The sequence below is a fragment of the Schistocerca nitens genome, unplaced genomic scaffold (genome assembly GCF_023898315.1).
Source record: "Schistocerca nitens isolate TAMUIC-IGC-003100 unplaced genomic scaffold, iqSchNite1.1 HiC_scaffold_57, whole genome shotgun sequence".
In the NCBI taxonomy this organism is placed as follows: Eukaryota; Metazoa; Arthropoda; class Insecta; order Orthoptera; family Acrididae; genus Schistocerca; species Schistocerca nitens.
In genome coordinates, this window is record NW_026045605.1 from 1 (window position 1) to 21,499 (window position 21,499).

The 21,499-nt window shown below is 45.2% G+C and overlaps 27 non-coding genes across 27 annotated transcripts; all 27 read left to right on the plus strand.

Annotated features, from left to right (window-relative positions):
* Nucleotides 1-67: 67 nt before the first annotated feature.
* Trnal-caa (transfer RNA leucine (anticodon CAA)) lies at nucleotides 68-183 on the plus strand. The gene is made up of 2 exons: nucleotides 68-105; nucleotides 138-183. It is a non-coding gene; the product is annotated as a tRNA-Leu (tRNA).
* A 700-nt stretch (nucleotides 184-883) lies between these two features.
* On the plus strand, nucleotides 884-998 carry Trnal-caa (transfer RNA leucine (anticodon CAA)). The gene is made up of 2 exons: nucleotides 884-920; nucleotides 953-998. It is a non-coding gene; the product is annotated as a tRNA-Leu (tRNA).
* Nucleotides 999-1,701: 703 nt separating this feature from the next.
* On the plus strand, nucleotides 1,702-1,817 carry Trnal-caa (transfer RNA leucine (anticodon CAA)). Its single transcript has 2 exons — nucleotides 1,702-1,739; nucleotides 1,772-1,817. It is a non-coding gene; the product is annotated as a tRNA-Leu (tRNA).
* Nucleotides 1,818-2,519: 702 nt separating this feature from the next.
* Nucleotides 2,520-2,635, plus strand: Trnal-caa (transfer RNA leucine (anticodon CAA)). Its single transcript has 2 exons — nucleotides 2,520-2,557; nucleotides 2,590-2,635. It is a non-coding gene; the product is annotated as a tRNA-Leu (tRNA).
* Nucleotides 2,636-3,337: 702 nt separating this feature from the next.
* Trnal-caa (transfer RNA leucine (anticodon CAA)) lies at nucleotides 3,338-3,453 on the plus strand. Its single transcript has 2 exons — nucleotides 3,338-3,375; nucleotides 3,408-3,453. It is a non-coding gene; the product is annotated as a tRNA-Leu (tRNA).
* Nucleotides 3,454-4,155: 702 nt separating this feature from the next.
* Trnal-caa (transfer RNA leucine (anticodon CAA)) lies at nucleotides 4,156-4,271 on the plus strand. The gene is made up of 2 exons: nucleotides 4,156-4,193; nucleotides 4,226-4,271. It is a non-coding gene; the product is annotated as a tRNA-Leu (tRNA).
* Nucleotides 4,272-4,972: 701 nt separating this feature from the next.
* On the plus strand, nucleotides 4,973-5,088 carry Trnal-caa (transfer RNA leucine (anticodon CAA)). The gene is made up of 2 exons: nucleotides 4,973-5,010; nucleotides 5,043-5,088. It is a non-coding gene; the product is annotated as a tRNA-Leu (tRNA).
* A 702-nt stretch (nucleotides 5,089-5,790) lies between these two features.
* On the plus strand, nucleotides 5,791-5,906 carry Trnal-caa (transfer RNA leucine (anticodon CAA)). Its single transcript has 2 exons — nucleotides 5,791-5,828; nucleotides 5,861-5,906. It is a non-coding gene; the product is annotated as a tRNA-Leu (tRNA).
* Nucleotides 5,907-6,608: 702 nt separating this feature from the next.
* Nucleotides 6,609-6,724, plus strand: Trnal-caa (transfer RNA leucine (anticodon CAA)). The gene is made up of 2 exons: nucleotides 6,609-6,646; nucleotides 6,679-6,724. It is a non-coding gene; the product is annotated as a tRNA-Leu (tRNA).
* Nucleotides 6,725-7,426: 702 nt separating this feature from the next.
* Nucleotides 7,427-7,542, plus strand: Trnal-caa (transfer RNA leucine (anticodon CAA)). The gene is made up of 2 exons: nucleotides 7,427-7,464; nucleotides 7,497-7,542. It is a non-coding gene; the product is annotated as a tRNA-Leu (tRNA).
* A 702-nt stretch (nucleotides 7,543-8,244) lies between these two features.
* Trnal-caa (transfer RNA leucine (anticodon CAA)) lies at nucleotides 8,245-8,360 on the plus strand. Its single transcript has 2 exons — nucleotides 8,245-8,282; nucleotides 8,315-8,360. It is a non-coding gene; the product is annotated as a tRNA-Leu (tRNA).
* Nucleotides 8,361-9,062: 702 nt separating this feature from the next.
* Trnal-caa (transfer RNA leucine (anticodon CAA)) lies at nucleotides 9,063-9,178 on the plus strand. Its single transcript has 2 exons — nucleotides 9,063-9,100; nucleotides 9,133-9,178. It is a non-coding gene; the product is annotated as a tRNA-Leu (tRNA).
* A 702-nt stretch (nucleotides 9,179-9,880) lies between these two features.
* Nucleotides 9,881-9,996, plus strand: Trnal-caa (transfer RNA leucine (anticodon CAA)). Its single transcript has 2 exons — nucleotides 9,881-9,918; nucleotides 9,951-9,996. It is a non-coding gene; the product is annotated as a tRNA-Leu (tRNA).
* Nucleotides 9,997-10,698: 702 nt separating this feature from the next.
* Trnal-caa (transfer RNA leucine (anticodon CAA)) lies at nucleotides 10,699-10,814 on the plus strand. The gene is made up of 2 exons: nucleotides 10,699-10,736; nucleotides 10,769-10,814. It is a non-coding gene; the product is annotated as a tRNA-Leu (tRNA).
* A 702-nt stretch (nucleotides 10,815-11,516) lies between these two features.
* Nucleotides 11,517-11,632, plus strand: Trnal-caa (transfer RNA leucine (anticodon CAA)). The gene is made up of 2 exons: nucleotides 11,517-11,554; nucleotides 11,587-11,632. It is a non-coding gene; the product is annotated as a tRNA-Leu (tRNA).
* A 702-nt stretch (nucleotides 11,633-12,334) lies between these two features.
* On the plus strand, nucleotides 12,335-12,450 carry Trnal-caa (transfer RNA leucine (anticodon CAA)). The gene is made up of 2 exons: nucleotides 12,335-12,372; nucleotides 12,405-12,450. It is a non-coding gene; the product is annotated as a tRNA-Leu (tRNA).
* A 702-nt stretch (nucleotides 12,451-13,152) lies between these two features.
* Trnal-caa (transfer RNA leucine (anticodon CAA)) lies at nucleotides 13,153-13,268 on the plus strand. Its single transcript has 2 exons — nucleotides 13,153-13,190; nucleotides 13,223-13,268. It is a non-coding gene; the product is annotated as a tRNA-Leu (tRNA).
* Nucleotides 13,269-13,971: 703 nt separating this feature from the next.
* Trnal-caa (transfer RNA leucine (anticodon CAA)) lies at nucleotides 13,972-14,087 on the plus strand. Its single transcript has 2 exons — nucleotides 13,972-14,009; nucleotides 14,042-14,087. It is a non-coding gene; the product is annotated as a tRNA-Leu (tRNA).
* A 702-nt stretch (nucleotides 14,088-14,789) lies between these two features.
* Nucleotides 14,790-14,905, plus strand: Trnal-caa (transfer RNA leucine (anticodon CAA)). Its single transcript has 2 exons — nucleotides 14,790-14,827; nucleotides 14,860-14,905. It is a non-coding gene; the product is annotated as a tRNA-Leu (tRNA).
* A 702-nt stretch (nucleotides 14,906-15,607) lies between these two features.
* Trnal-caa (transfer RNA leucine (anticodon CAA)) lies at nucleotides 15,608-15,723 on the plus strand. The gene is made up of 2 exons: nucleotides 15,608-15,645; nucleotides 15,678-15,723. It is a non-coding gene; the product is annotated as a tRNA-Leu (tRNA).
* Nucleotides 15,724-16,425: 702 nt separating this feature from the next.
* On the plus strand, nucleotides 16,426-16,541 carry Trnal-caa (transfer RNA leucine (anticodon CAA)). Its single transcript has 2 exons — nucleotides 16,426-16,463; nucleotides 16,496-16,541. It is a non-coding gene; the product is annotated as a tRNA-Leu (tRNA).
* A 702-nt stretch (nucleotides 16,542-17,243) lies between these two features.
* On the plus strand, nucleotides 17,244-17,359 carry Trnal-caa (transfer RNA leucine (anticodon CAA)). Its single transcript has 2 exons — nucleotides 17,244-17,281; nucleotides 17,314-17,359. It is a non-coding gene; the product is annotated as a tRNA-Leu (tRNA).
* Nucleotides 17,360-18,061: 702 nt separating this feature from the next.
* Trnal-caa (transfer RNA leucine (anticodon CAA)) lies at nucleotides 18,062-18,177 on the plus strand. The gene is made up of 2 exons: nucleotides 18,062-18,099; nucleotides 18,132-18,177. It is a non-coding gene; the product is annotated as a tRNA-Leu (tRNA).
* Nucleotides 18,178-18,880: 703 nt separating this feature from the next.
* Nucleotides 18,881-18,997, plus strand: Trnal-caa (transfer RNA leucine (anticodon CAA)). The gene is made up of 2 exons: nucleotides 18,881-18,919; nucleotides 18,952-18,997. It is a non-coding gene; the product is annotated as a tRNA-Leu (tRNA).
* A 701-nt stretch (nucleotides 18,998-19,698) lies between these two features.
* Nucleotides 19,699-19,813, plus strand: Trnal-caa (transfer RNA leucine (anticodon CAA)). Its single transcript has 2 exons — nucleotides 19,699-19,736; nucleotides 19,769-19,813. It is a non-coding gene; the product is annotated as a tRNA-Leu (tRNA).
* A 699-nt stretch (nucleotides 19,814-20,512) lies between these two features.
* Trnal-caa (transfer RNA leucine (anticodon CAA)) lies at nucleotides 20,513-20,626 on the plus strand. Its single transcript has 2 exons — nucleotides 20,513-20,550; nucleotides 20,582-20,626. It is a non-coding gene; the product is annotated as a tRNA-Leu (tRNA).
* Nucleotides 20,627-21,330: 704 nt separating this feature from the next.
* Nucleotides 21,331-21,443, plus strand: Trnal-caa (transfer RNA leucine (anticodon CAA)). The gene is made up of 2 exons: nucleotides 21,331-21,367; nucleotides 21,399-21,443. It is a non-coding gene; the product is annotated as a tRNA-Leu (tRNA).
* The last annotated feature ends 56 nt before the right edge of the window (nucleotides 21,444-21,499 follow it).

A 21,499-nucleotide genomic window follows, 5' to 3' on the forward strand; every position in this document is an offset into this window, starting at 1 on the left:
CGTGGATGCGACTACAACATCAACTGCAAGTACTCTAATAGAACAAACGAGGAGTATCAAATCAAGTGTCAGGATGGCCGAGCGGTCTAAGGCGCCAGACTCAAGGAACGACCTTGGCTGCAGTAGCAGCTAGAGCCTTCTGGTCCTCGAATGAGGGCGTGGGTTCGAATCCCACTCCTGACACAGATTTTGTCGCTTCACTGGAGCACCCTGAATATCATTGAGATCCTTTGTAATGTGCAACAGCACGATACTGGCCGTGTTCTCCTAAGTGAAATCAAAAGTTTGCATCAAACAGAGCGCACCTACGGCACCAAATTGTTTCTTCGGTAGTGTGAGCTACAAACAGAGAGTGTTGGTTGTAAATACGGCTTTCCCCTCGTGAGGATACTTCCGCGCCACAGCCGCAAACACGTCAAAAGGGACACTTGTGGTATGAAAACGACTCTTGTCTAGAGATGCAGAGTGCTAACGACAGTGTGAGGAAACAGTGCAGGCTGACCAGTACATCATCTGTACAATAATAGTCACTGATGAAATACAGAGAACACGAAATAAATTCATATACTCAAAGTATTACTTTATGGAGATTACAACGTGACCAATACTTGAGATATTACTCGACAGATAGACCTCTGCATTCTGTCTAATCTCTGATGTCTTTAACAGACGACTTAGTTTCGAACGAAATGTATTGATTGCTGTGATTATTTGGATTTGAGAAACTCTTTTGGTGGTACATTCTGCGCTATATTTGTGCGGCTGCGTCTGGCGAACGTCTAACGGGTGCAGAACTCATGCTGCGTACTGTGACAACGTGGATGCGACTACAACATCAACTGCAAGTACTCTAATAGAACAAACGAGGAGTATCAAATCAAGTGTCAGGATGGCCGAGCGGTCTAAGCGCCAGACTCAAGGAACGACCTTGGCTGCAGTAGCAGCTAGAGCCTTCTGGTCCTCGAATGAGGGCGTGGGTTCGAATCCCACTCCTGACACAGATTTTGTCGCTTCACTGGAGCACCCTGAATATCATTGAGATCCTTTGTAATGTGCAACAGCACGATACTGGCCGTGTTCTCCTAAGTGAAATCAAAAGTTTGCATCAAACAGAAGCGCACCTACGGCACCAAATTGTTTCTTCGGTAGTGTGAGCTACAAACAGAGAGTGTTGGTTGTAAATACGGCTTTCCCCTCGTGAGGATACTTCCGCGCCACAGCCGCAAACACGTCAAAAGGACACTTGTGGTATGAAAACGACTCTTGTCTAGAGATGCAGAGTGCTAACGACAGTGTGAGGAAACAGTGCAGGCTGACCAGTACATCATCTGTACAATAATAGTCACTGATGAAATACAGAGAACACGAAATAAATTCATATACTCAAAGTATTACTTTATGGAGATTACAACGTGACCAATACTTGAGATATTACTCGACAGATAGACCTCTGCATTCTGTCTAATCTCTGATGTCTTTAACAGACGACTTAGTTTCGAACGAAATGTATTGATTGCTGTGATTATTTGGATTTGAGAAACTCTCTTTTGGTGGTACATTCTGCGCTATATTTGTGCGGCTGCGTCTGGCGAACGTCTAACGGGTGCAGAACTCATGCCTGCGTACTGTGACAACGTGGATGCGACTACAACATCAACTGCAAGTACTCTAATAGAACAAACGAGGAGTATCAAATCAAGTGTCAGGATGGCCGAGCGGTCTAAGGCGCCAGACTCAAGGAACGACCTTGGCTGCAGTAGCAGCTAGAGCCTTCTGGTCCTCGAATGAGGGCGTGGGTTCGAATCCCACTCCTGACACAGATTTTGTCGCTTCACTGGAGCACCCTGAATATCATTGAGATCCTTTGTAATGTGCAACAGCACGATACTGGCCGTGTTCTCCTAAGTGAAATCAAAAGTTTGCATCAAACAGAAGCGCACCTACGGCACCAAATTGTTTCTTCGGTAGTGTGAGCTACAAACAGAGAGTGTTGGTTGTAAATACGGCTTTCCCCTCGTGAGGATACTTCCGCGCCACAGCCGCAAACACGTCAAAAGGGACACTTGTGGTATGAAAACGACTCTTGTCTAGAGATGCAGAGTGCTAACGACAGTGTGAGGAAACAGTGCAGGCTGACCAGTACATCATCTGTACAATAATAGTCACTGATGAAATACAGAGAACACGAAATAAATTCATATACTCAAAGTATTACTTTATGGAGATTACAACGTGACCAATACTTGAGATATTACTCGACAGATAGACCTCTGCATTCTGTCTAATCTCTGATGTCTTTAACAGACGACTTAGTTTCGAACGAAATGTATTGATTGCTGTGATTATTTGGATTTGAGAAACTCTTTTGGTGGTACATTCTGCGCTATATTTGTGCGGCTGCGTCTGGCGAACGTCTAACGGGTGCAGAACTCATGCCTGCGTACTGTGACAACGTGGATGCGACTACAACATCAACTGCAAGTACTCTAATAGAACAAACGAGGAGTATCAAATCAAGTGTCAGGATGGCCGAGCGGTCTAAGGCGCCAGACTCAAGGAACGACCTTGGCTGCAGTAGCAGCTAGAGCCTTCTGGTCCTCGAATGAGGGCGTGGGTTCGAATCCCACTCCTGACACAGATTTTGTCGCTTCACTGGAGCACCCTGAATATCATTGAGATCCTTTGTAATGTGCAACAGCACGATACTGGCCGTGTTCTCCTAAGTGAAATCAAAAGTTTGCATCAAACAGAAGCGCACCTACGGCACCAAATTGTTTCTTCGGTAGTGTGAGCTACAAACAGAGAGTGTTGGTTGTAAATACGGCTTTCCCCTCGTGAGGATACTTCCGCGCCACAGCCGCAAACACGTCAAAAGGGACACTTGTGGTATGAAAACGACTCTTGTCTAGAGATGCAGAGTGCTAACGACAGTGTGAGGAAACAGTGCAGGCTGACCAGTACATCATCTGTACAATAATAGTCACTGATGAAATACAGAGAACACGAAATAAATTCATATACTCAAAGTATTACTTTATGGAGATTACAACGTGACCAATACTTGAGATATTACTCGACAGATAGACCTCTGCATTCTGTCTAATCTCTGATGTCTTTAACAGACGACTTAGTTTCGAACGAAATGTATTGATTGCTGTGATTATTTGGATTTGAGAAACTCTTTTGGTGGTACATTCTGCGCTATATTTGTGCGGCTGCGTCTGGCGAACGTCTAACGGGTGCAGAACTCATGCCTGCGTACTGTGACAACGTGGATGCGACTACAACATCAACTGCAAGTACTCTAATAGAACAAACGAGGAGTATCAAATCAAGTGTCAGGATGGCCGAGCGGTCTAAGGCGCCAGACTCAAGGAACGACCTTGGCTGCAGTAGCAGCTAGAGCCTTCTGGTCCTCGAATGAGGGCGTGGGTTCGAATCCCACTCCTGACACAGATTTTGTCGCTTCACTGGAGCACCCTGAATATCATTGAGATCCTTTGTAATGTGCAACAGCACGATACTGGCCGTGTTCTCCTAAGTGAAATCAAAAGTTTGCATCAAACAGAAGCGCACCTACGGCACCAAATTGTTTCTTCGGTAGTGTGAGCTACAAACAGAGAGTGTTGGTTGTAAATACGGCTTTCCCCTCGTGAGGATACTTCCGCGCCACAGCCGCAAACACGTCAAAAGGGACACTTGTGGTATGAAAACGACTCTTGTCTAGAGATGCAGAGTGCTAACGACAGTGTGAGGAAACAGTGCAGGCTGACCAGTACATCATCTGTACAATAATAGTCACTGATGAAATACAGAGAACACGAAATAAATTCATATACTCAAAGTATTACTTTATGGAGATTACAACGTGACCAATACTTGAGATATTACTCGACAGATAGACCTCTGCATTCTGTCTAATCTCTGATGTCTTTAACAGACGACTTAGTTTCGAACGAAATGTATTGATTGCTGTGATTATTTGGATTTGAGAAACTCTTTTGGTGGTACATTCTGCGCTATATTTGTGCGGCTGCGTCTGGCGAACGTCTAACGGGTGCAGAACTCATGCCTGCGTACTGTGACAACGTGGATGCGACTACAACATCAACTGCAAGTACTCTAATAGAACAAACGAGGAGTATCAAATCAAGTGTCAGGATGGCCGAGCGGTCTAAGGCGCCAGACTCAAGGAACGACCTTGGCTGCAGTAGCAGCTAGAGCCTTCTGGTCCTCGAATGAGGGCGTGGGTTCGAATCCCACTCCTGACACAGATTTTGTCGCTTCACTGGAGCACCCTGAATATCATTGAGATCCTTTGTAATGTGCAACAGCACGATACTGGCCGTGTTCTCCTAAGTGAAATCAAAAGTTTGCATCAAACAGAAGCGCACCTACGGCACCAAATTGTTTCTTCGGTAGTGTGAGCTACAAACAGAGAGTGTTGGTTGTAAATACGGCTTTCCCCTCGTGAGGATACTTCCGCGCCACAGCCGCAAACACGTCAAAAGGGACATTGTGGTATGAAAACGACTCTTGTCTAGAGATGCAGAGTGCTAACGACAGTGTGAGGAAACAGTGCAGGCTGACCAGTACATCATCTGTACAATAATAGTCACTGATGAAATACAGAGAACACGAAATAAATTCATATACTCAAAGTATTACTTTATGGAGATTACAACGTGACCAATACTTGAGATATTACTCGACAGATAGACCTCTGCATTCTGTCTAATCTCTGATGTCTTTAACAGACGACTTAGTTTCGAACGAAATGTATTGATTGCTGTGATTATTTGGATTTGAGAAACTCTTTTGGTGGTACATTCTGCGCTATATTTGTGCGGCTGCGTCTGGCGAACGTCTAACGGGTGCAGAACTCATGCCTGCGTACTGTGACAACGTGGATGCGACTACAACATCAACTGCAAGTACTCTAATAGAACAAACGAGGAGTATCAAATCAAGTGTCAGGATGGCCGAGCGGTCTAAGGCGCCAGACTCAAGGAACGACCTTGGCTGCAGTAGCAGCTAGAGCCTTCTGGTCCTCGAATGAGGGCGTGGGTTCGAATCCCACTCCTGACACAGATTTTGTCGCTTCACTGGAGCACCCTGAATATCATTGAGATCCTTTGTAATGTGCAACAGCACGATACTGGCCGTGTTCTCCTAAGTGAAATCAAAAGTTTGCATCAAACAGAAGCGCACCTACGGCACCAAATTGTTTCTTCGGTAGTGTGAGCTACAAACAGAGAGTGTTGGTTGTAAATACGGCTTTCCCCTCGTGAGGATACTTCCGCGCCACAGCCGCAAACACGTCAAAAGGGACACTTGTGGTATGAAAACGACTCTTGTCTAGAGATGCAGAGTGCTAACGACAGTGTGAGGAAACAGTGCAGGCTGACCAGTACATCATCTGTACAATAATAGTCACTGATGAAATACAGAGAACACGAAATAAATTCATATACTCAAAGTATTACTTTATGGAGATTACAACGTGACCAATACTTGAGATATTACTCGACAGATAGACCTCTGCATTCTGTCTAATCTCTGATGTCTTTAACAGACGACTTAGTTTCGAACGAAATGTATTGATTGCTGTGATTATTTGGATTTGAGAAACTCTTTTGGTGGTACATTCTGCGCTATATTTGTGCGGCTGCGTCTGGCGAACGTCTAACGGGTGCAGAACTCATGCCTGCGTACTGTGACAACGTGGATGCGACTACAACATCAACTGCAAGTACTCTAATAGAACAAACGAGGAGTATCAAATCAAGTGTCAGGATGGCCGAGCGGTCTAAGGCGCCAGACTCAAGGAACGACCTTGGCTGCAGTAGCAGCTAGAGCCTTCTGGTCCTCGAATGAGGGCGTGGGTTCGAATCCCACTCCTGACACAGATTTTGTCGCTTCACTGGAGCACCCTGAATATCATTGAGATCCTTTGTAATGTGCAACAGCACGATACTGGCCGTGTTCTCCTAAGTGAAATCAAAAGTTTGCATCAAACAGAAGCGCACCTACGGCACCAAATTGTTTCTTCGGTAGTGTGAGCTACAAACAGAGAGTGTTGGTTGTAAATACGGCTTTCCCCTCGTGAGGATACTTCCGCGCCACAGCCGCAAACACGTCAAAAGGGACACTTGTGGTATGAAAACGACTCTTGTCTAGAGATGCAGAGTGCTAACGACAGTGTGAGGAAACAGTGCAGGCTGACCAGTACATCATCTGTACAATAATAGTCACTGATGAAATACAGAGAACACGAAATAAATTCATATACTCAAAGTATTACTTTATGGAGATTACAACGTGACCAATACTTGAGATATTACTCGACAGATAGACCTCTGCATTCTGTCTAATCTCTGATGTCTTTAACAGACGACTTAGTTTCGAACGAAATGTATTGATTGCTGTGATTATTTGGATTTGAGAAACTCTTTTGGTGGTACATTCTGCGCTATATTTGTGCGGCTGCGTCTGGCGAACGTCTAACGGGTGCAGAACTCATGCCTGCGTACTGTGACAACGTGGATGCGACTACAACATCAACTGCAAGTACTCTAATAGAACAAACGAGGAGTATCAAATCAAGTGTCAGGATGGCCGAGCGGTCTAAGGCGCCAGACTCAAGGAACGACCTTGGCTGCAGTAGCAGCTAGAGCCTTCTGGTCCTCGAATGAGGGCGTGGGTTCGAATCCCACTCCTGACACAGATTTTGTCGCTTCACTGGAGCACCCTGAATATCATTGAGATCCTTTGTAATGTGCAACAGCACGATACTGGCCGTGTTCTCCTAAGTGAAATCAAAAGTTTGCATCAAACAGAAGCGCACCTACGGCACCAAATTGTTTCTTCGGTAGTGTGAGCTACAAACAGAGAGTGTTGGTTGTAAATACGGCTTTCCCCTCGTGAGGATACTTCCGCGCCACAGCCGCAAACACGTCAAAAGGGACACTTGTGGTATGAAAACGACTCTTGTCTAGAGATGCAGAGTGCTAACGACAGTGTGAGGAAACAGTGCAGGCTGACCAGTACATCATCTGTACAATAATAGTCACTGATGAAATACAGAGAACACGAAATAAATTCATATACTCAAAGTATTACTTTATGGAGATTACAACGTGACCAATACTTGAGATATTACTCGACAGATAGACCTCTGCATTCTGTCTAATCTCTGATGTCTTTAACAGACGACTTAGTTTCGAACGAAATGTATTGATTGCTGTGATTATTTGGATTTGAGAAACTCTTTTGGTGGTACATTCTGCGCTATATTTGTGCGGCTGCGTCTGGCGAACGTCTAACGGGTGCAGAACTCATGCCTGCGTACTGTGACAACGTGGATGCGACTACAACATCAACTGCAAGTACTCTAATAGAACAAACGAGGAGTATCAAATCAAGTGTCAGGATGGCCGAGCGGTCTAAGGCGCCAGACTCAAGGAACGACCTTGGCTGCAGTAGCAGCTAGAGCCTTCTGGTCCTCGAATGAGGGCGTGGGTTCGAATCCCACTCCTGACACAGATTTTGTCGCTTCACTGGAGCACCCTGAATATCATTGAGATCCTTTGTAATGTGCAACAGCACGATACTGGCCGTGTTCTCCTAAGTGAAATCAAAAGTTTGCATCAAACAGAAGCGCACCTACGGCACCAAATTGTTTCTTCGGTAGTGTGAGCTACAAACAGAGAGTGTTGGTTGTAAATACGGCTTTCCCCTCGTGAGGATACTTCCGCGCCACAGCCGCAAACACGTCAAAAGGGACACTTGTGGTATGAAAACGACTCTTGTCTAGAGATGCAGAGTGCTAACGACAGTGTGAGGAAACAGTGCAGGCTGACCAGTACATCATCTGTACAATAATAGTCACTGATGAAATACAGAGAACACGAAATAAATTCATATACTCAAAGTATTACTTTATGGAGATTACAACGTGACCAATACTTGAGATATTACTCGACAGATAGACCTCTGCATTCTGTCTAATCTCTGATGTCTTTAACAGACGACTTAGTTTCGAACGAAATGTATTGATTGCTGTGATTATTTGGATTTGAGAAACTCTTTTGGTGGTACATTCTGCGCTATATTTGTGCGGCTGCGTCTGGCGAACGTCTAACGGGTGCAGAACTCATGCCTGCGTACTGTGACAACGTGGATGCGACTACAACATCAACTGCAAGTACTCTAATAGAACAAACGAGGAGTATCAAATCAAGTGTCAGGATGGCCGAGCGGTCTAAGGCGCCAGACTCAAGGAACGACCTTGGCTGCAGTAGCAGCTAGAGCCTTCTGGTCCTCGAATGAGGGCGTGGGTTCGAATCCCACTCCTGACACAGATTTTGTCGCTTCACTGGAGCACCCTGAATATCATTGAGATCCTTTGTAATGTGCAACAGCACGATACTGGCCGTGTTCTCCTAAGTGAAATCAAAAGTTTGCATCAAACAGAAGCGCACCTACGGCACCAAATTGTTTCTTCGGTAGTGTGAGCTACAAACAGAGAGTGTTGGTTGTAAATACGGCTTTCCCCTCGTGAGGATACTTCCGCGCCACAGCCGCAAACACGTCAAAAGGGACACTTGTGGTATGAAAACGACTCTTGTCTAGAGATGCAGAGTGCTAACGACAGTGTGAGGAAACAGTGCAGGCTGACCAGTACATCATCTGTACAATAATAGTCACTGATGAAATACAGAGAACACGAAATAAATTCATATACTCAAAGTATTACTTTATGGAGATTACAACGTGACCAATACTTGAGATATTACTCGACAGATAGACCTCTGCATTCTGTCTAATCTCTGATGTCTTTAACAGACGACTTAGTTTCGAACGAAATGTATTGATTGCTGTGATTATTTGGATTTGAGAAACTCTTTTGGTGGTACATTCTGCGCTATATTTGTGCGGCTGCGTCTGGCGAACGTCTAACGGGTGCAGAACTCATGCCTGCGTACTGTGACAACGTGGATGCGACTACAACATCAACTGCAAGTACTCTAATAGAACAAACGAGGAGTATCAAATCAAGTGTCAGGATGGCCGAGCGGTCTAAGGCGCCAGACTCAAGGAACGACCTTGGCTGCAGTAGCAGCTAGAGCCTTCTGGTCCTCGAATGAGGGCGTGGGTTCGAATCCCACTCCTGACACAGATTTTGTCGCTTCACTGGAGCACCCTGAATATCATTGAGATCCTTTGTAATGTGCAACAGCACGATACTGGCCGTGTTCTCCTAAGTGAAATCAAAAGTTTGCATCAAACAGAAGCGCACCTACGGCACCAAATTGTTTCTTCGGTAGTGTGAGCTACAAACAGAGAGTGTTGGTTGTAAATACGGCTTTCCCCTCGTGAGGATACTTCCGCGCCACAGCCGCAAACACGTCAAAAGGGACACTTGTGGTATGAAAACGACTCTTGTCTAGAGATGCAGAGTGCTAACGACAGTGTGAGGAAACAGTGCAGGCTGACCAGTACATCATCTGTACAATAATAGTCACTGATGAAATACAGAGAACACGAAATAAATTCATATACTCAAAGTATTACTTTATGGAGATTACAACGTGACCAATACTTGAGATATTACTCGACAGATAGACCTCTGCATTCTGTCTAATCTCTGATGTCTTTAACAGACGACTTAGTTTCGAACGAAATGTATTGATTGCTGTGATTATTTGGATTTGAGAAACTCTTTTGGTGGTACATTCTGCGCTATATTTGTGCGGCTGCGTCTGGCGAACGTCTAACGGGTGCAGAACTCATGCCTGCGTACTGTGACAACGTGGATGCGACTACAACATCAACTGCAAGTACTCTAATAGAACAAACGAGGAGTATCAAATCAAGTGTCAGGATGGCCGAGCGGTCTAAGGCGCCAGACTCAAGGAACGACCTTGGCTGCAGTAGCAGCTAGAGCCTTCTGGTCCTCGAATGAGGGCGTGGGTTCGAATCCCACTCCTGACACAGATTTTGTCGCTTCACTGGAGCACCCTGAATATCATTGAGATCCTTTGTAATGTGCAACAGCACGATACTGGCCGTGTTCTCCTAAGTGAAATCAAAAGTTTGCATCAAACAGAAGCGCACCTACGGCACCAAATTGTTTCTTCGGTAGTGTGAGCTACAAACAGAGAGTGTTGGTTGTAAATACGGCTTTCCCCTCGTGAGGATACTTCCGCGCCACAGCCGCAAACACGTCAAAAGGGACACTTGTGGTATGAAAACGACTCTTGTCTAGAGATGCAGAGTGCTAACGACAGTGTGAGGAAACAGTGCAGGCTGACCAGTACATCATCTGTACAATAATAGTCACTGATGAAATACAGAGAACACGAAATAAATTCATATACTCAAAGTATTACTTTATGGAGATTACAACGTGACCAATACTTGAGATATTACTCGACAGATAGACCTCTGCATTCTGTCTAATCTCTGATGTCTTTAACAGACGACTTAGTTTCGAACGAAATGTATTGATTGCTGTGATTATTTGGATTTGAGAAACTCTTTTGGTGGTACATTCTGCGCTATATTTGTGCGGCTGCGTCTGGCGAACGTCTAACGGGTGCAGAACTCATGCCTGCGTACTGTGACAACGTGGATGCGACTACAACATCAACTGCAAGTACTCTAATAGAACAAACGAGGAGTATCAAATCAAGTGTCAGGATGGCCGAGCGGTCTAAGGCGCCAGACTCAAGGAACGACCTTGGCTGCAGTAGCAGCTAGAGCCTTCTGGTCCTCGAATGAGGGCGTGGGTTCGAATCCCACTCCTGACACAGATTTTGTCGCTTCACTGGAGCACCCTGAATATCATTGAGATCCTTTGTAATGTGCAACAGCACGATACTGGCCGTGTTCTCCTAAGTGAAATCAAAAGTTTGCATCAAACAGAAGCGCACCTACGGCACCAAATTGTTTCTTCGGTAGTGTGAGCTACAAACAGAGAGTGTTGGTTGTAAATACGGCTTTCCCCTCGTGAGGATACTTCCGCGCCACAGCCGCAAACACGTCAAAAGGGACACTTGTGGTATGAAAACGACTCTTGTCTAGAGATGCAGAGTGCTAACGACAGTGTGAGGAAACAGTGCAGGCTGACCAGTACATCATCTGTACAATAATAGTCACTGATGAAATACAGAGAACACGAAATAAATTCATATACTCAAAGTATTACTTTATGGAGATTACAACGTGACCAATACTTGAGATATTACTCGACAGATAGACCTCTGCATTCTGTCTAATCTCTGATGTCTTTAACAGACGACTTAGTTTCGAACGAAATGTATTGATTGCTGTGATTATTTGGATTTGAGAAACTCTTTTGGTGGTACATTCTGCGCTATATTTGTGCGGCTGCGTCTGGCGAACGTCTAACGGGTGCAGAACTCATGCCTGCGTACTGTGACAACGTGGATGCGACTACAACATCAACTGCAAGTACTCTAATAGAACAAACGAGGAGTATCAAATCAAGTGTCAGGATGGCCGAGCGGTCTAAGGCGCCAGACTCAAGGAACGACCTTGGCTGCAGTAGCAGCTAGAGCCTTCTGGTCCTCGAATGAGGGCGTGGGTTCGAATCCCACTCCTGACACAGATTTTGTCGCTTCACTGGAGCACCCTGAATATCATTGAGATCCTTTGTAATGTGCAACAGCACGATACTGGCCGTGTTCTCCTAAGTGAAATCAAAAGTTTGCATCAAACAGAAGCGCACCTACGGCACCAAATTGTTTCTTCGGTAGTGTGAGCTACAAACAGAGAGTGTTGGTTGTAAATACGGCTTTCCCCTCGTGAGGATACTTCCGCGCCACAGCCGCAAACACGTCAAAAGGGACACTTGTGGTATGAAAACGACTCTTGTCTAGAGATGCAGAGTGCTAACGACAGTGTGAGGAAACAGTGCAGGCTGACCAGTACATCATCTGTACAATAATAGTCACTGATGAAATACAGAGAACACGAAATAAATTCATATACTCAAAGTATTACTTTATGGAGATTACAACGTGACCAATACTTGAGATATTACTCGACAGATAGACCTCTGCATTCTGTCTAATCTCTGATGTCTTTAACAGACGACTTAGTTTCGAACGAAATGTATTGATTGCTGTGATTATTTGGATTTGAGAAACTCTTTTGGTGGTACATTCTGCGCTATATTTGTGCGGCTGCGTCTGGCGAACGTCTAACGGGTGCAGAACTCATGCCTGCGTACTGTGACAACGTGGATGCGACTACAACATCAACTGCAAGTACTCTAATAGAACAAACGAGGAGTATCAAATCAAGTGTCAGGATGGCCGAGCGGTCTAAGGCGCCAGACTCAAGGAACGACCTTGGCTGCAGTAGCAGCTAGAGCCTTCTGGTCCTCGAATGAGGGCGTGGGTTCGAATCCCACTCCTGACACAGATTTTGTCGCTTCACTGGAGCACCCTGAATATCATTGAGATCCTTTGTAATGTGCAACAGCACGATACTGGCCGTGTTCTCCTAAGTGAAATCAAAAGTTTGCATCAAACAGAAGCGCACCTACGGCACCAAATTGTTTCTTCGGTAGTGTGAGCTACAAACAGAGAGTGTTGGTTGTAAATACGGCTTTCCCCTCGTGAGGATACTTCCGCGCCACAGCCGCAAACACGTCAAAAGGGACACTTGTGGTATGAAAACGACTCTTGTCTAGAGATGCAGAGTGCTAACGACAGTGTGAGGAAACAGTGCAGGCTGACCAGTACATCATCTGTACAATAATAGTCACTGATGAAATACAGAGAACACGAAATAAATTCATATACTCAAAGTATTACTTTATGGAGATTACAACGTGACCAATACTTGAGATATTACTCGACAGATAGACCTCTGCATTCTGTCTAATCTCTGATGTCTTTAACAGACGACTTAGTTTCGAACGAAATGTATTGATTGCTGTGATTATTTGGATTTGAGAAACTCTTTTGGTGGTACATTCTGCGCTATATTTGTGCGGCTGCGTCTGGCGAACGTCTAACGGGTGCAGAACTCATGCCTGCGTACTGTGACAACGTGGATGCGACTACAACATCAACTGCAAGTACTCTAATAGAACAAACGAGGAGTATCAAATCAAGTGTCAGGATGGCCGAGCGGTCTAAGGCGCCAGACTCAAGGAACGACCTTGGCTGCAGTAGCAGCTAGAGCCTTCTGGTCCTCGAATGAGGGCGTGGGTTCGAATCCCACTCCTGACACAGATTTTGTCGCTTCACTGGAGCACCCTGAATATCATTGAGATCCTTTGTAATGTGCAACAGCACGATACTGGCCGTGTTCTCCTAAGTGAAATCAAAAGTTTGCATCAAACAGAAGCGCACCTACGGCACCAAATTGTTTCTTCGGTAGTGTGAGCTACAAACAGAGAGTGTTGGTTGTAAATACGGCTTTCCCCTCGTGAGGATACTTCCGCGCCACAGCCGCAAACACGTCAAAAGGGACACTTGTGGTATGAAAACGACTCTTGTCTAGAGATGCAGAGTGCTAACGACAGTGTGAGGAAACAGTGCAGGCTGACCAGTACATCATCTGTACAATAATAGTCACTGATGAAATACAGAGAACACGAAATAAATTCATATACTCAAAGTATTACTTTATGGAGATTACAACGTGACCAATACTTGAGATATTACTCGACAGATAGACCTCTGCATTCTGTCTAATCTCTGATGTCTTTAACAGACGACTTAGTTTCGAACGAAATGTATTGATTGCTGTGATTATTTGGATTTGAGAAACTCTTTTGGTGGTACATTCTGCGCTATATTTGTGCGGCTGCGTCTGGCGAACGTCTAACGGTGTGCAGAACTCATGCCTGCGTACTGTGACAACGTGGATGCGACTACAACATCAACTGCAAGTACTCTAATAGAACAAACGAGGAGTATCAAATCAAGTGTCAGGATGGCCGAGCGGTCTAAGGCGCCAGACTCAAGGAACGACCTTGGCTGCAGTAGCAGCTAGAGCCTTCTGGTCCTCGAATGAGGGCGTGGGTTCGAATCCCACTCCTGACACAGATTTTGTCGCTTCACTGGAGCACCCTGAATATCATTGAGATCCTTTGTAATGTGCAACAGCACGATACTGGCCGTGTTCTCCTAAGTGAAATCAAAAGTTTGCATCAAACAGAAGCGCACCTACGGCACCAAATTGTTTCTTCGGTAGTGTGAGCTACAAACAGAGAGTGTTGGTTGTAAATACGGCTTTCCCCTCGTGAGGATACTTCCGCGCCACAGCCGCAAACACGTCAAAAGGGACACTTGTGGTATGAAAACGACTCTTGTCTAGAGATGCAGAGTGCTAACGACAGTGTGAGGAAACAGTGCAGGCTGACCAGTACATCATCTGTACAATAATAGTCACTGATGAAATACAGAGAACACGAAATAAATTCATATACTCAAAGTATTACTTTATGGAGATTACAACGTGACCAATACTTGAGATATTACTCGACAGATAGACCTCTGCATTCTGTCTAATCTCTGATGTCTTTAACAGACGACTTAGTTTCGAACGAAATGTATTGATTGCTGTGATTATTTGGATTTGAGAAACTCTTTTGGTGGTACATTCTGCGCTATATTTGTGCGGCTGCGTCTGGCGAACGTCTAACGGGTGCAGAACTCATGCCTGCGTACTGTGACAACGTGGATGCGACTACAACATCAACTGCAAGTACTCTAATAGAACAAACGAGGAGTATCAAATCAAGTGTCAGGATGGCCGAGCGGTCTAAGGCGCCAGACTCAAGGAACGACCTTGGCTGCAGTAGCAGCTAGAGCCTTCTGGTCCTCGAATGAGGGCGTGGGTTCGAATCCCACTCCTGACACAGATTTTGTCGCTTCACTGGAGCACCCTGAATATCATTGAGATCCTTTGTAATGTGCAACAGCACGATACTGGCCGTGTTCTCCTAAGTGAAATCAAAAGTTTGCATCAAACAGAAGCGCACCTACGGCACCAAATTGTTTCTTCGGTAGTGTGAGCTACAAACAGAGAGTGTTGGTTGTAAATACGGCTTTCCCCTCGTGAGGATACTTCCGCGCCACAGCCGCAAACACGTCAAAAGGGACACTTGTGGTATGAAAACGACTCTTGTCTAGAGATGCAGAGTGCTAACGACAGTGTGAGGAAACAGTGCAGGCTGACCAGTACATCATCTGTACAATAATAGTCACTGATGAAATACAGAGAACACGAAATAAATTCATATACTCAAAGTATTACTTTATGGAGATTACAACGTGACCAATACTTGAGATATTACTCGACAGATAGACCTCTGCATTCTGTCTAATCTCTGATGTCTTTAACAGACGACTTAGTTTCGAACGAAATGTATTGATTGCTGTGATTATTTGGATTTGAGAAACTCTTTTGGTGGTACATTCTGCGCTATATTTGTGCGGCTGCGTCTGGCGAACGTCTAACGGGTGCAGAACTCATGCCTGCGTACTGTGACAACGTGGATGCGACTACAACATCAACTGCAAGTACTCTAATAGAACAAACGAGGAGTATCAAATCAAGTGTCAGGATGGCCGAGCGGTCTAAGGCGCCAGACTCAAGGAACGACCTTGGCTGCAGTAGCAGCTAGAGCCTTCTGGTCCTCGAATGAGGGCGTGGGTTCGAATCCCACTCCTGACACAGATTTTGTCGCTTCACTGGAGCACCCTGAATATCATTGAGATCCTTTGTAATGTGCAACAGCACGATACTGGCCGTGTTCTCCTAAGTGAAATCAAAAGTTTGCATCAAACAGAAGCGCACCTACGGCACCAAATTGTTTCTTCGGTAGTGTGAGCTACAAACAGAGAGTGTTGGTTGTAAATACGGCTTTCCCCTCGTGAGGATACTTCCGCGCCACAGCCGCAAACACGTCAAAAGGGACACTTGTGGTATGAAAACGACTCTTGTCTAGAGATGCAGAGTGCTAACGACAGTGTGAGGAAACAGTGCAGGCTGACCAGTACATCATCTGTACAATAATAGTCACTGATGAAATACAGAGAACACGAAATAAATTCATATACTCAAAGTATTACTTTATGGAGATTACAACGTGACCAATACTTGAGATATTACTCGACAGATAGACCTCTGCATTCTGTCTAATCTCTGATGTCTTTAACAGACGACTTAGTTTCGAACGAAATGTATTGATTGCTGTGATTATTTGGATTTGAGAAACTCTTTTGGTGGTACATTCTGCGCTATATTTGTGCGGCTGCGTCTGGCGAACGTCTAACGGGTGCAGAACTCATGCCTGCGTACTGTGACAACGTGGATGCGACTACAACATCAACTGCAAGTACTCTAATAGAACAAACGAGGAGTATCAAATCAAGTGTCAGGATGGCCGAGCGGTCTAAGGCGCCAGACTCAAGGAACGACCTTGGCTGCAGTAGCAGCTAGAGCCTTCTGGTCCTCGAATGAGGGCGTGGGTTCGAATCCCACTCCTGACACAGATTTTGTCGCTTCACTGGAGCACCCTGAATATCATTGAGATCCTTTGTAATGTGCAACAGCACGATACTGGCCGTGTTCTCCTAAGTGAAATCAAAAGTTTGCATCAAACAGAAGCGCACCTACGGCACCAAATTGTTTCTTCGGTAGTGTGAGCTACAAACAGAGAGTGTTGGTTGTAAATACGGCTTTCCCCTCGTGAGGATACTTCCGCGCCACAGCCGCAAACACGTCAAAAGGGACACTTGTGGTATGAAAACGACTCTTGTCTAGAGATGCAGAGTGCTAACGACAGTGTGAGGAAACAGTGCAGGCTGACCAGTACATCATCTGTACAATAATAGTCACTGATGAAATACAGAGAACACGAAATAAATTCATATACTCAAAGTATTACTTTATGGAGATTACAACGTGACCAATACTTGAGATATTACTCGACAGATAGACCTCTGCATTCTGTCTAATCTCTGATGTCTTTAACAGACGACTTAGTTTCGAACGAAATGTATTGATTGCTGTGATTATTTGGATTTGAGAAACTCTTTTGGTGGTACATTCTGCGCTATATTTGTGCGGCTGCGTCTGGCGAACGTCTAACGGGTGCAGAACTCATGCCTGCGTACTGTGACAACGTGGATGCGACTACAACATCAACTGCAAGTACTCTAATAGAACAAACGAGGAGTATCAAATCAAGTGTCAGGATGGCCGAGCGGTCTAAGGCGCCAGACTCAAGGAACGACCTTGGCTGCAGTAGCAGCTAGAGCCTTCTGGTCCTCGAATGAGGGCGTGGGTTCGAATCCCACTCCTGACACAGATTTTGTCGCTTCACTGGAGCACCCTGAATATCATTGAGATCCTTTGTAATGTGCAACAGCACGATACTGGCCGTGTTCTCCTAAGTGAAATCAAAAGTTTGCATCAAACAGAAGCGCACCTACGGCACCAAATTGTTTCTTCGGTAGTGTGAGCTACAAACAGAGAGTGTTGGTTGTAAATACGGCTTTCCCCTCGTGAGGATACTTCCGCGCCACAGCCGCAAACACGTCAAAAGGGACACTTGTGGTATGAAAACGACTCTTGTCTAGAGATGCAGAGTGCTAACGACAGTGTGAGGAAACAGTGCAGGCTGACCAGTACATCATCTGTACAATAATAGTCACTGATGAAATACAGAGAACACGAAATAAATTCATATACTCAAAGTATTACTTTATGGAGATTACAACGTGACCAATACTTGAGATATTACTCGACAGATAGACCTCTGCATTCTGTCTAATCTCTGATGTCTTTAACAGACGACTTAGTTTCGAACGAAATGTATTGATTGCTGTGATTATTTGGATTTGAGAAACTCTTTTGGTGGTACATTCTGCGCTATATTTGTGCGGCTGCGTCTGGCGAACGTCTAACGGGTGCAGAACTCATGCCTGCGTACTGTGACAACGTGGATGCGACTACAACATCAACTGCAAGTACTCTAATAGAACAAACGAGGAGTATCAAATCAAGTGTCAGGATGGCCGAGCGGTCTAAGGCGCCAGACTCAAGGAACGACCTTGGCTGCAGTAGCAGCTAGAGCCTTCTGGTCCTCGAATGAGGGCGTGGGTTCGAATCCCACTCCTGACACAGATTTTGTCGCTTCACTGGAGCACCCTGAATATCATTGAGATCCTTTGTAATGTGCAACAGCACGATACTGGCCGTGTTCTCCTAAGTGAAATCAAAAGTTTGCATCAAACAGAAGCGCACCTACGGCACCAAATTGTTTCTTCGGTAGTGTGAGCTACAAACAGAGAGTGTTGGTTGTAAATACGGCTTTCCCCTCGTGAGGATACTTCCGCGCCACAGCCGCAAACACGTCAAAAGGGACACTTGTGGTATGAAAACGACTCTTGTCTAGAGATGCAGAGTGCTAACGACAGTGTGAGGAAACAGTGCAGGCTGACCAGTACATCATCTGTACAATAATAGTCACTGATGAAATACAGAGAACACGAAATAAAATTCATATACTCAAAGTATTACTTTATGGAGATTACAACGTGACCAATACTTGAGATATTACTCGACAGATAGACCTCTGCATTCTGTCTAATCTCTGATGTCTTTAACAGACGACTTAGTTTCGAACGAAATGTATTGATTGCTGTGATTATTTGGATTTGAGAAACTCTTTTGGTGGTACATTCTGCGCTATATTTGTGCGGCTGCGTCTGGCGAACGTCTAACGGGTGCAGAACTCATGCCTGCGTACTGTGACAACGTGGATGCGACTACAACATCAACTGCAAGTACTCTAATAGAACAAACGAGGAGTATCAAATCAAGTGTCAGGATGGCCGAGCGGTCTAAGGCGCCCAGACTCAAGGAACGACCTTGGCTGCAGTAGCAGCTAGAGCCTTCTGGTCCTCGAATGAGGGCGTGGGTTCGAATCCCACTCCTGACACAGATTTTGTCGCTTCACTGGAGCACCCTGAATATCATTGAGATCCTTTGTAATGTGCAACAGCACGATACTGGCCGTGTTCTCCTAAGTGAAATCAAAAGTTTGCATCAAACAGAAGCGCACCTACGGCACCAAATTGTTTCTTCGGTAGTGTGAGCTACAAACAGAGAGTGTTGGTTGTAAATACGGCTTTCCCTTCGTGAGGATACTTCCGCGCCACAGCCGCAAACACGTCAAAAGGGACACTTGTGGTATGAAAACGACTCTTGTCTAGAGATGCAGAGTGCTAACGACAGTGTGAGGAAACAGTGCAGGCTGACCAGTACATCATCTGTACATAATAGTCACTGATGAAATACAGAGAACACGAAATAAATTCATATACTCAAAGTATTACTTTATGGAGATTACAACGTGACCAATACTTGAGATATTACTCGACAGATAGGACCTCTGCATTCTGTCTAATCTCTGATGTCTTTAACAGACGACTTAGTTTCGAACGAAATGTATTGATTGCTGTGATTATTTGGATTTGAGAAACTCTTTTGGTGGTACATTCTGCGCTATATTGTGCGGCTGCGTCTGGCGAACGTCTAACGGGTGCAGAACTCATGCCTGCGTACTGTGACAACGTGGATGCGACTACAACATCAACTGCAAGTACTCTAATAGAACAAACGAGGAGTATCAAATCAAGTGTCAGGATGGCCGAGCGGTCTAAGGCGCCAGACTCAAGGAACGACCTTGGCTGCAGTAGCAGCTAGAGCCTTCTGGTCCTCGAATGAGGGCGTGGTTCGAATCCCACTCCTGACACAGATTTGTCGCTTCACTGGAGCACCCTGAATATCATTGAGATCCTTTGTAATGTGCAACAGCACGATACTGGCCGTGTTCTCCTAAGTGAAATCAAAAGTTTGCATCAAACAGAAGCGCACCTACGGCACCAAATTGTTTCTTCGGTAGTGTGAGCTACAAACAGAGAGTGTTGGTTGTAAATACGGCTTTCCCTCGTGAGGATACTTCCGCGCCACAGCCGCAAACACGTCAAAAGGGACACTTGTGGTATGAAAACGACTCTTGTCTAGAGATGCAGAGTGCTAACGACAGTGTGAGGAAACAGTGCAGGCTGACCAGTACATCATCTGTACAATAATAGTCACTGATGAAATACAGAGAACACGAAATAAATTCATATACTCAAAGTATTACTTTATGGAGATTACACGTGACCAATACTTGAGATATTACTCGACAGATAGACCTCTGCATTCTGTCTAATCTCTGATGTCTTTAACAGACGACTTAGTTTCGAACGAAAATGAATTGATTGCTGTGATTATTTGGATTTGAGAAACTCTTTGGTGGTACATTCTGCGCTATATTTGTGCGCTGCGTCTGGCGAACGTCTAACGGGTGCAGAACTCATGCCTGCGTACTGTGACAACGTTGGATGCGACTACAACATCAACTGCAAGTACTCTAATAGAACAAACGAGGAGTATCAAATCAAGTGTCAGGATGGCCGAGCGGTCTAAGGCGCCAGACTCAAGGAACGACCTTGGCTGCAGTAGCAGCTAGAGCTTCTGGTCCTCGAATGAGGGCGTGGTTCGAATCCCACTCCTGACACAGATTTTGTCGCTTCACTGGAGCACCCTGAATATCATTGAGATCCTTTGTAATGTGCAACAGCACGATACTGCCGTGTTCTCCTAAGTGAAATCAAAAGTTTGCATCAAACAGAAGCGCACCTACGGCACCAAATTGTTCTTCGGTAGGTGTGAGCTACAAACAGAGAGTGTTGGTTGTAAATACGGCTTTCCCCTCGTGAGGATACTTCCGCGCCACAGCCGCAAACACGTCAAAAAGGGACACTTGTGGTATGAAACGACTCTTGTCTAGAGGATGCAGAGTGCTAACGACAGGTGTGAGGAAACAGTGCAGGCTGACCAGTACATCATCTGGTACAATAATAGTCACTGATGAAATACAGAGAACACGAAATAAATTCATATACTCAAAAGTATTACTTTATGGAGATTACAACGGTGACCAATACTTGAGATATTACTCGACAGATAGACCTCTGCATTCTGTCTAATCTCTGATGTCTTTAACAGACGACTTAGTTTCGAACGAATGTATTGATTGCTGTGATTATTTGGATTTGAGAAACTCTTTTGGTGGTACATTCTGCGCTATATTTGTGCGGCTGCGTCTGGCGAACGTCTAACGGGTGCAGAACTCATGCCTGCGTACTGTGACAACGTGGATGCGACTACAACATCAACTGCAAGTACTCTATAGAACAAACGAGGAGTATCAAATCAAGTGTCAGGATGGCCGAGCGGTCAAGGCGCCAGACTCAAGGAACGACCTTGCTGCAGTAGCAGCTAGAGCCTTCTGGTCCTCGAATGAGGCGTGGGTTCGAATCCCACTCCTGACACAGATTTTGTCGCTTCACTGGAGCACCCTGAATATCATTGAGATCCTTTGTAATGT